Below are 12,458 nucleotides of genomic sequence, written 5' to 3' on the forward strand. Positions count from 1 at the left end.
AATAGGTTACACAAATAGTAAGTCGTGGAGCTAGGATTTGAATCCATATTTTTCTAGATTCCAAACCTGATCCTTTTCAACCCTGAAATATTTCCTTTTATATAAAACAAACCTCAAAATATTTAGTTTTATTTATATTTTTTCCTGTTTCATAAAGTCTTTATGATTGAGGCTAAAGTGATAAATATGACAAATATGACTGAAAATTTATATGATAAATATGACTGAATTTCAGGCCTGACTCAAGGACTAATAATCTCAGTAGTCCTTGGTAAATTTCCTCAACTTCTCTAAGCTTCACTTTCCACATATCTGTAAAAGGTGATGACTCCAGGAGTTACTTTGTATTAGGAGAATGGGGTGACATCACATTAAAGGTGATGTCAAAATGCACTTTAATTATCTCTGATTTTAAGGTTAGACATTGATTCTGGTTTTTGATTGAGAGAATCAGGCAGACTAAGTTGGGATTAAATAGAACATGATACAGTAAAGAGAAAAGTCATCCAAAACAGGTGCTTCTGAAACCCTTGATTTAATGCATATTACCACCAAGCCAAGCATTAAATTTAGCATAAAAGCACCAAATGGAATAAGCTAGATCTATACTTTCTTAAGGCTGGTAATTTAAGTTGAGGTCAGAAGAATCAAAAGCTCTTCAGGTGATAAAGGATTAATAAGTTCAGATGTTCTAGGATAAAATATGCAAGAGAAATATGAATTAGCAACATTTAACATTAATTTATCGAATACACATTTTTAAAGTTTAAGCATTTTATTGATAGAATTAATAGTTATATATGTGCATAATAAAATATTTCCTATTGATTCCATTCAGTGTGAAGCATGTATCATATTCTGCAATGGACTATCCGCCTAATATGACAATCTACTACACTTTTCCCCAAACCACGAAATAGTTTATTTTTAATATAGTTTTACCATCTTCACAGAAACACAATGGTACTTGTCTATATCTTCTTTTATTGATGTTGAATTACTTCAATTTCTGTGTCTTACAAAATTTGATATGGCAATTTATTAGGTATTAGGTGCTATTAGCCTACTCTCACAAAAAGTAGATGTGAATACAATTGGGAAACCAATATTGTATAGAAAACAGAAAAAAGTGAAGGTGCATGTTAAGTATAATTACTTATATTTACCCTAAAACTGCAGTTGATTGCTAATTAGATTCCTTGAGGTCAGGAGCTCATTTGTAAGTATGTTTTAACAAGATTTTGATCACAGTAGGCAACCAAGGAAATTTTAAATTTATAAGAAGAAATGAGAAAATACATGATCCTTTATTGAAACTTTGCTAACCAAAACCCTTGTCCTCACTTTCCTACTTCTCTCATCTTAGGTTGTTCCCTTGCTGCTCTGCTATAGCAAAATTGAAGAGGGAGCAGAAGAGAGTGATTCTATTAATATATCAAAAATGCTGAGCAAGAATAATAGACACTGTATGTGTGATTGTTCCAGATAACCTTTAGAATCTCCTCCAAACCTAAGAAACTATCTATGATTTTAAGAAAAGCAGTTCATTCTTTCATTATTTTTATGAAGATATAGTGTGCATGAGTGTGTGTGTGCGTGTGTGTGTGTGTGTGTGAGATACAGAAAGAAAGCAGATATAAAGAACAAGTTTTGATTGGTAAGATTCATTTTATAACCTAAGAAATAGAAAAATTAATAATAGGCCATCAGCAAGTCTTTGTGGAGTCTCGAGTCCTTGTTATTAAATTTAGCCAACATTTACTGAGCACATACCATGTATTAGGAAATCTGTTGGGTATATGTAGAAGAAAAAAAGGAATCCAACATTTGTTAAAAAGGTGAGAGCTCCTTATATAGATAACAGAGTATGAAAGTTGAAATTTTTACAGGTACCAGATACAATTGATGACAGATTCCAGAGTTCACAATGCTTCAAGAGTATATAGCATGGAGACAATAGAGGTAAGGGTGGACTTGTGAGGAGGATTTCTTTGTAGACAACTGAAGTTGGACTAGGGGGCACCTGTGTTCCCAAGGAGGAGAGAGAAATTACTGCCTGCCCAGGCACCTCAAATCAAGCCTGGGAGGTTTACCAGGACCATGGACTTCCTGAAAGCTACAACAGCAATTGGAAACTCCATGCTTGACGGATTCTCATTTCCCCTAAACTTCTCACTGGATTCTCTTCACTTCCCAAATCTTTCTCTCTCACACACACAGTTAGTGTATGGAAAGGAAAAGATAAAACTTTGAATTGGGGCTACTACATCTATTACCTAAGAGTGGGAGGGAAAATATGTCCAAACAAAGCCTAAGAGGACCACCCCAATAAACAAATGTCAAAAAGAGTTGGGGGAAAGCATGTCCAAGCAAAGCCTAAGAGGACTACCCCAATGAACAAACGTTAAAGAGAGGAGAGGGAGGGGAAATGAAGAATTGCAATTTTACTATAAATCAAGTCTATGTCATTGCAGATGGATAAATCAGTAAGATACATACATATTCATGTGTGTCTGCATGTGTATATATATATAAATATATTTGTGTATGTATATGCATATATACACATACCCTCTGGTATTGTGAAGCTCACAAAGTGGAGGAAAGTAAAACATATTTTCAACATAATATTCTAAGAGTATGAGGAGGCGTATAGGATATGATTATAATGGTAGTAAAGAAGAGGGACGTTTAACTTCATCATTTATATCATATCACATCATATTTTATAATTTATATCAAAAAAGGGTTCACGTTATCTGCCAAATAACTGCCTCCAACATGGATGGCGGGATCTATTTCTGCAGAGTCTCAGCTGTCAGGTTTCAGTTTAGAAATGGGCCCCTCCCAGAGTCTGTCAACTTGCTGCATCAGGCCGCCCAACAGGGTAATATTGAAATGTGCATTGCTTGACATTAAATCTCCTACACTCTCGTGAATGTGCGGTTCTCGCCTCCCCCTTCCCAGAAATTTCTCAATGTGCCAGCAGTGTCTCCCTCATTACTGCCAGTCTCTTCCTACAACAATCTAAGAGGAATTGAGAAAATCAGATAACCAGTTTTGTTAAATCAGTAACTTAATGCACTCAAGCTTCAGTCAGGGGCCAAGATTCAGTCAGGGGCCCCTGGCTGAAGGAATTTCAGGACACTTGCTCCATCAAAAGCATGGAAAGAACTCTCTATGCTGCTTGGTGGCGAAATTTTATTTCTAGACCTGTTCAAAAGAGCTTAGGTTTCTAGACATGTCAGGGTCAAAATATCCAGGCAATTTGGCAAAATAAGAATAAAAGCCAGGAAAACAGAGAAACCTACACTCAAATCTCACTTGAGCAAGTTAATCTCTCTGAGCCACAATTTCTTTATCCATAACAGTTCAATATACGTGGAAGGAATCTACCAAATAAATGTGAAAATACATACCAAACAGTCAAAGAAAACATTTTCTGTATTCCCTACTCATGCACATGCATTTATTCCTCACTTATTGAACCCCTGTTACTTAGTAGTGACTGCTTAAACAAGTGTTCAACAAAGATTCGAAGGCTGCTACTAGGGTCAACAAGAATGAACTCTGCAACTCCTTAGCAGTACCCACATGGTGCTGGAGGGAGAAAAATGGCAGTTGAAGTACTTAGTTACTTATAGTGGCATTGGGGAAGTCCACCTCTCTTTTTAAAATGACAATAATGAAAGAACTTACCACAAGGGTTGTTACGAGGTTTAAATAAGATAACAATCTAGAATGATCTTAAGAGAATGCTTGATAAATTGTAATACTGAATTTTTGGTAGCAATTTTTATTATTGTGACCTAAGGTGACTAGGGTAAAATAATGAAATATATTTACAATTCACTTCGGCCTGTTTGCTTTTTGAAATTATGTATTATGTTTTGAAGAAAATTATTCAATATATTGCTAATTGAGAATTCTCTGATATTTTGGAGAGTGGGAAATACATAACATATAAAGTCCAAATAAATGTGTAATTATTTCTAATTTTTACTTTACTCATCCAAATATTAATGTGTCAAAAATTCACATTTATATATAATGGTACTAGTGTTGCTTAGTGATTAAACTTATATCTCCAAGTCAAATGAATGTATATAATTTCCCTCAGGGACTCCAGAAATCAAAAAGGGATGTTGCAATTAAGGAGATGAGTATTAGGCAAAGTTAAGCCCACTCCACGTATGTATTATCACCTTTTTTAAGGGAAGAGAGATTATACATCCAGTTGATAAATTTACAACTATAAATTTCTCTTACCCACTCCTTCTGGGTGGGTTTTAGCATTCCTTCAGAAAGCTGTATTCTGTAAGTCAGTTCTCACATAGTCAAAGCTTACAGTACAAAATTATTGTCAAAGGTTTCTAATAAATGACTCAAACAATAGAGACTTGGAACTTTGACATATTTAGAAATTGATTAAAAAACGAGTGTATAAAACATAAATTGTGATAATGAAAATAAGAACACTCTTTTTAGGTGCTTGAAGAACTCATTCTTGAAAAGAACATTTATTTATTTATTTTTTAAACTTTTATGTTCTGGGGTACAAGTGGAGATAACTACATAGGTAAACTTGTGTCATGGGAGTTTATTGTGCAGATTATTTTATTACCCATGTATTAAGCCAAGTACCTATTGGTTATTTTCCCTGATCCTGTCCCTCCTCTCACCCTCTACCTTTCGATATTTCCCAGTGTGTGTCATTCTACTCCATGAGAAAATGAACATTTAAAATTCTGCATTACCTGTATCCTTGTTTGCTTGTGTTTTCATAACAAAATGATACTCATTTTGCCTGTAATCAGAGAATAAGTGAATATAGCAGGCAGAAAGAAAGGGTATGTTGAAAACAGTTACTGAGCCTTCTAATCATAATATGTATTTTCATAATTCCCAATTATATTAACATGTTATGTATTCAAGTAATTACAGTGTTTATATGACTTACTATTATTCCTAAATGATTAATATTTCAGTATTATGGTTAATGAAGAAATTCAATTAATATACTGCTCACTGAAACATAATGCTATTAACTTTAGATTTAATCATGTTAATAATGGATTAGAGGGCTCTAATAAAATGACCCCACAAAAGCTTTTCGACAAAACCCACATATGAAAGATTCATTTGTCTCTTTCTTATTTTAATGTAAACTCATTCTTTATACTAGCACTAAAACTTCACAGGTTATTTGCTTTGAGGAATATTTAGCCTCTTCAATGCACACATGCATTATTAATTTAATCAAATATAATAATATAAAGTGCTTTAGGGTAAGAATATAATCACTTTCAAATGATATCAGAGTTTTCTATTTACCATGCTCTTTCAATGCTAGGCATAGAACCTGGTGACTGGCAGCTGTAATCCCCTTCTTTTTCTTTTGTTTAGATTTTTTTGTAATTTATTTTATTTATTTGTTTTTTTTAAATTTCCAACTTTTAAGTTAAAGGGTACATGTGCAGGTTTGTTACATAGGTAAACGTGTGTCACGGTGGTTTGCTACACAGATCATCCCATCCCCTAGGTATTAGCCCAGCATCCATGATGATAAAGTCAAAGCTCAAAGGACTAAATAATTTTTCTGAAATTATAAGACAAGATTAATATCTAAACATTCTGTAAACTCTCTCTAAACTCTCTCTCTAAACATTTTCTCTCTCTCTCACTCCTGCCAACCTAAAGAGACTACATGACTCAGTTTCTCTACCTAAACATAGAGAAGAAGAGCCCCATCCTGTATTTTCATATTGTGGAATAAAAATCCCTAAACACTTAGAGGTTTGTTTTATTACTTGTGGCTTTTTTGTTTTGTGTTATCTGATTTTTTTTTTTTATTGGGAGTGGTAAATGCCTTTCACTCCTGTGTGTTCCAAATATATCTAATATTTTTGCTTTTATAGTATGTTGTGCTGAGAGGAAAAAGCAACAGAACATGTTTCAAAGTGATTATTTACCTATAATTTGCTGGTCTTCAAGACAAAAACCATGTCAATGAAACTAAGGAGGTTAAATGATGTATTAATATATGAGTCAGAATAGCCAAGTAGCTTAAACCACTTTATCATACTAATAGTGCAACATGATCCATCTTTTAAGAATTCTTTCTTTCAGGAGAGAATTTTTCAGGTCTCTTATGACTGCCATTTGCCAGCTGACTAAACACAATCTATGCTCTATTCTGTAACAGCCTTTAAACTCCCTGCTGTGGAATAATAAGATTCAATTTAATTTTTAGACATTCAAAGTATTTGTTTATATTGACTACATTGAAAATATCAAATTTGGGGATCCTTTTCAGCTTTTTAATCTTAACGGCAGAATAAGAAGATAGTCTAAGAAACTTTCCTATTGATAAATCGATATATAAAGAAACATAATTGATAACTCATCTAGCTATGTCTCAATATGGGATAAGTATTTTATGGGGAGAAATGAGCTTCTTTAATAGTATACTATAACTCTTATTCTTTTGCTCTCTTTAGCTCTCTCTCTCTCTGAATTTTGATGTTACCTAAGTTATGGTTACACATACATTGAGGCTCACTTGAGGCTCAATTACTGTCAATATCCAGGATTTGACCTCAAACAGGGTATAATAAAAACAAATAGAAAGGAGTAATTTCAATTGGGTTAACCACAAAGAAGTTAAAATGTTTTCATTCTTTAGAGGGTGGCTCTATGAGTTAGTTTATAGACTTTCTTGGTATACAATGTCATTTAATAATTACCATATAAAGTTCATGCGATTGCAGACTTGTTCCAAAGCCCAATGTGGAAAACCCAATGAATACAAGAGTTAAAAGTGAAGTTTTTCAGGGTAACTGAATCTTGAAACAGCCAGTAAGTGGATTCATTCCAAAAAATTTAGATTTGTCTAAAGAACATATTTCTATGTCCAGTAGACAGTAATATATTTATTGGAATCCATATCGACTAAGAATCTTCTATATTTTTATTCAGCAGTGTATATTTTGGGTTATATATTTGCATTAACATGCTAGTACCAATATCTTACTTCAGACTGTTTGATTTTCTGATCACATAACAGGCAATGTTTCTAAAGACACAATTGTATTAACAAATCTACTGAAACTACGTATGTCAAAAAAAATCTCCTATATGCACTGAGGTGGAAAGAAAATAAGTAAACTGAAATATACTTTCTTTTGCTCTCCCTGAATTGGGTTTCTGTTTCCAATTGTATTAGTCCGTTCTCACATTGATATAAAGAACTACCTGAGACTGGGTAATTTATAAGGAAGAGAGGTTTAATTGACTCACAGTTCCACAGGCTATACAGGAGGCATGGCTGGGAGGGCTCAGAAAACTTACAATCATGGCAGAAGAGTGAAGGGGAAGCAAGCATGTCTTCACATGGCAGCGGGAGAGAGAAAGAGAGTGAAGGGGGAGGTGCTACACACTTTCAAACAACCAGATCTTGTGAGAAGTCTATCACAGGACAGCACTAGGGAGATGGTACTAAACCATTAGAAATCACCCCATGATTCAATCACCTTTCACCAGCTCCCACCTCTAATATTGGGGATTAAATTCAACATGAGATTTGGGTGGAGACACAGAGCCACACCATATCAACATTGGTGGCATTTTTCAAATGAAAAAAGAGGTCTTGAACTATAGAAGGTAAATTGCTGATGCTTAATCTTTTCACATATTTGTGTTATTTGTATATTTGTTTGTCAATAGGAAGACAGAGATAATGGCATAACACAGTAATAATGCCAACACTATTATTACATGATACCTTATAAAAACACTTTCACAGAATTTGAACATCACTAGACTTTGAGAAGTAGGTAAGATTCAGACCACAGGCCTGATTAACAGCCAAGAAAAAACCAAGGCTCAGAGAGATTCAGACACTTGTCCAATTAGTAAGTGGTGAACTGGACTGGAAGCCAGCATTGCTGTCACTTCACTTCACTCTGTGCTCTTTCCCAGCACTTCACAGCTTCTAATGACTTTGTTATTTCTTAGTGCAACACCATGGTAAGGAGTGTCTGGGGTCACAATTAATATTTATTGGGCAACAAAATTATAAATGGCATTATAATATTCAGGATAGAGACAGTCTGAATGTGTACATCCAGAGACTTCTTAAAATTTGTCTAATTCGTATCCTGAATTCAAATAAGTAATTAATGATTTAAATGACACCCATTCAAATTGATGCAGTGGCTAAAGCCAGACCAGCATATGTCTTCAGAGACTCTTGAGTTCCAGCACTGGTATTTCCTTGCTTTGTGATCTGGGACATATTATTATGTCACTTAAGCCTTTTAATACTTTCATTTCCCCATTTGTAAGTGGAGATAGCAATAGGACCTACTTTCATAGGATAATATAAAGATTAAGTGAGATAAAGCAAGTAAAATTCTAATCACAGTTACTGGTATGGTGACAAACTCAGTGAATATCATCTAGTATTAATACTGTTGGTATTTTTTGTCATACAATTTTTATTATTATCCAGACTATATCAAGGTTGGTTGCTAGCTATTAATTTATAGGTCTTTTCAGTCTGGCCAACCCACTGCGCCATTGAGTCCCTTTTCCTGTCCCTCCTTTGTAAAATGAGGTGATTGATTATGTGGATCTCCCAGAATCCTCCCAATTATAAAATACCCTGCATTATTTCTAGTAGAACTTTAAAACCAAAATTTCTTCAGCTAATCACTCTGGAATCTTCACTGTTTATAATGTATAGCAAAGTCTTTTTTTCCAAAGTGGGAAAACATAATAAGGATGTTACTGAAATTGGGAAACTCTCATATATTAAATACCACTTAACAGCTAGTACTTAAGGGAATGAGTCAAAATTTCCTGAAAACCAGGTTAGCATAGTATAGTATAAGACATCTAACATAAAATATACAGCTGTAGGTTTTCTACAACCTGCAACATCCTCTGAATCAGTGGTTCTCAAAGTACTGTTGCTAGACTGGCAGCATTAGCATTACCTGGGGTACTCACTAGAAATACAAATCCCAAGGCCTCACTTCAGACCTGCTGTGTCAGAACCTCTGCAGGTAGGTCCTAGTAGTCTGTGTTGTAACAAGCCTTTCCAGTGATGATGCTAAAGATTGACAACCACTGATCTAACAAAAAAATTGAAAAGCAAGGTCTGCTTCTGATAAACATTTACTGAAGCAGCTGAAACTGAAATTAAATCTGGACTTAGAAGACATCTAAGCTCTGCTAAAAATAATGAAAAGTCAAGTTACCAATCAATGGACTGAAATGAGGGTTAAGAAGTCATTCTCAGTTATTCCCTCCAGAGAAATAAGGTATTAAGAAGGTTAAAGCCAAGTTCAGTAAAGTCGTCAGAGACTATGAGTGCAATGATTCCTGCTTAGTGTAAAGAATCAGAGGCTCTCTGTGCTGTCTCCTATGGGAAAGAAATAAGCTATTACTCTTCTCATTAAAAAAAAAAACCCAACTAAATTCAATACCCTGATTTATGAAGGACTACCTTAAATATGAAAGAAAATATTTAATGATCTATACTCATCTATTTATCTGGAAAGACCTGCATCTTTTCATTACATGCTGCATTGAGAAAATCATTTAATATACTAAAAATCACAAATCTGTAAAACATGTATAAGGTCAAAAAGAAAAAAACCAATGTCAGAACTGCAGGAAGATAAGGTGATTTTATTTGCTTCAATGTCCTCCTTATCATCTACATAACAATCCCAGACCCCATTCTTAAATCCAACATTTCTAATTAACTCCTAGGTATTAATACTAACAAATCAAAAAACTACGCATGTCCAATTTGGTCTCATAAGTGTTTTCTTATAGGCTTTATCTCAGTTAATGGTGTTAATTTTTTCAAGGTATAAACCTATCAACATTCTTCCCCTTTTTCCTTCAAGCCCTTCTCCAGCCCTCTACCCGCTAACATTTTGTATTTGCCAAATCCAGCTGATTTAACTTCATCATTTTCTGAGGATTCATTTTCATCTCTTCAGGTCTGACAGCCTTTATTCATATTCCCATGATACTTTTCTTTTCTGTATTCACAATCGGACCTTAGGACTCTCGAGAAAAGGAACAGTGTCTCCTCCTCAGGGCCCAGGACGAGGCCTGGCAGAGCAGGCATCTGGAAATTGTTGCCCAGTGAAAGCCTTTAAGTGTAGACAAATTCATCTGAAATCTCACAGCTCCCATGACCTGAGGATGACTATGAAATCTTTCTTTTTCCAGAGAAATAAGTTAATATGTGACAAATTTCTAAGAGAGTATATTTTGAATATGCATTTCTCACATTTAAAAACTACTAAGTGTTCTAAAAATCAGATTTGGATTTTTTTCTTTTTATTAGAACCTCTTTCTTTACTCATTTTAGGATGTTACATTTATTTTGTTCAGTTGGATATTGTTGTTTTCAGGTTTTATCATTCGGCCTCAATGACCTCAACAAAATGAATGACGACGTGTCCCAGAATCTTTGGGCATACCATGAGTATGAAAATTAGGTGAATTAAAATAAAACACAAATGGCTTTCAATGATCACAAGAATAAGGAATTACACCTTATGAGAGAAAAAAGTCCTATCAAGGACATATTTGCTACTTACAACACAGTGATTTATGAAAACTGTCATTCCAAAAGATGTTGACCTTCCTTAGGAAATGAATTACCGAAGAAAATCACAAATAAACAGCCAGGCTCTAATGGGATTTGATACGGCCCAAGCACTGAGGCCATCTTTGTGTGCTATGCACGTTTCATGTTGCTGAAACTTCAGTTTTCATTGTGCAAGATACCAAGAATTCTGAGGGAGATTGAAATTACTCTTTCAAAATTATAAAGTTCAAACAAAATAATACAATTTTTGTTTATTCTCAGTGCCTTCACTGAAGAGGAATTCTAGAATGTACAAATAGAAAAGGAATTCTTGGCCAGCAGACTGATATAAGAGAAATCTTCCAGAAATACATGGCCTGGGAAATTTCAGACTCCTGGCAGATCGCAAACCTTGACTGCCTTTTATTAATAATCAGGATCCAGATCAAATGCCTGTAAGGAGCCAGGACCTACTTGTGAGGCTAGAGTTTAGTTCAGAAGTTGAACATCTTCCAACAAACACTCTCATAATAGCAGACATCTTCTCCAGACACAAAATTATTCTGGTCAGTACAAATGTCATTGACTAAAGAGACACTGAAATTTATGGCCAGTGTTCTCTAGAAGATAGAACTAAGAAGGTTCTTTAGTAATAAACATCAAAAACATGTTCCATGGCAGTTTTATTCTATAGACTTGCTGCAATCTAAAATGATTTACGTCACAGCCAAAACATCTGTCTTATGGTTGCCTATATAGACATAAAATAAGAGAGTGTACAATATAATATCATTGCTATTAGAAAATGCAAATACTTGAGAGGTACAGCTGTGGAAAGAATTTCAGTACCACAAGGAGACTTAAGTAGTAGCACCTAAACTTACACAGATTAAAAACAGACTCTTACTCATTCCTGTCTGTGTTCTGTACCTCCTTAGTGGTGAAAGACTGGTATATAACATGAAATGTGTCTTTGGATATTACTATTAGCTGTCTACCCCAATCAAGGCTTGTTCACGTTTGAAAGGATACAAGAAACAAGCAAATTTTTGTAGCAGTAAACTTTTACCAGTATAATGAGAGTAATCCACAAACAACTGTTTATGAAAGAAACAACAAAATGCCAGCAAAGCAACAAGCAGAAAAGTATTGTTGCTGTGGAGTGCTGTTTTATCAAAGTCTTAGTTCAAGTAGGGGGAGGGGTTGAATGGGGATGAAACATAAAAAAGGGACCATAAAAACACAGGCTTTTCCCAGCAGACAGGGACACTCAGCTATAAAGTTCTTTTCCTAATAATGGCAAAGATTCTGATAAAAGTCCTCTAGGAAAGCAAAGAGAGCTTGCTTGTAAAAAAAAAATCACACCTCCTAAGTCTAGCATTTGCAGAGACCGAGATGTGTATATTATCAAATAGGCTAGAATTTGCTAGAGCTAAAATAACAACCATTTTATAAGATTTTACCTTAAAAGACAGATTTTTGAACCACTGCAGAATCTGCAGTGTCTTTGCAGTTAGTCAATTAGCCTTGATGCGAGGAAGTGACGAGTACAGTGTGAAAGGAAAAAGGATCAAATAGATAATTCAGACACAAGGCAGTTACAAAGGGAAGAGTCCAGACAGACAAAAACAGACTCCTTATTCATTCCTGTCTATGATGTCTCCACTTCCTTAGTGGAAAAAGACAGAGAGAAAGAAAAAAACACACATTGTATTTATAATTGTGTGCCATTTTAGTTTGTTTTCTGTTGATAACTATAAGGTATAGTTACATTTGCACCATCAGTAAAGTTGATGTAGTTAAGCCCACAGTCAGAGTTCGGCTGTCTCATAGTAATCCTTTT

The 12,458-nt window shown here is 34.6% G+C and overlaps 1 protein-coding gene across 7 annotated transcripts in view; it reads right to left on the reverse strand.

Annotated features, from left to right (window-relative positions):
- The window catches only part of TRPC4 (transient receptor potential cation channel subfamily C member 4), a 228,386-nt gene that overhangs the window by 133,628 nt on the left and 82,300 nt on the right, over window positions 1-12,458 (reverse strand). The window lies entirely within an intron of this gene.

The sequence above is a fragment of the Pan troglodytes genome, chromosome 14 (genome assembly GCF_028858775.2).
Source record: "Pan troglodytes isolate AG18354 chromosome 14, NHGRI_mPanTro3-v2.0_pri, whole genome shotgun sequence".
Lineage (NCBI taxonomy): Eukaryota > Metazoa > Chordata > Mammalia > Primates > Hominidae > Pan > Pan troglodytes.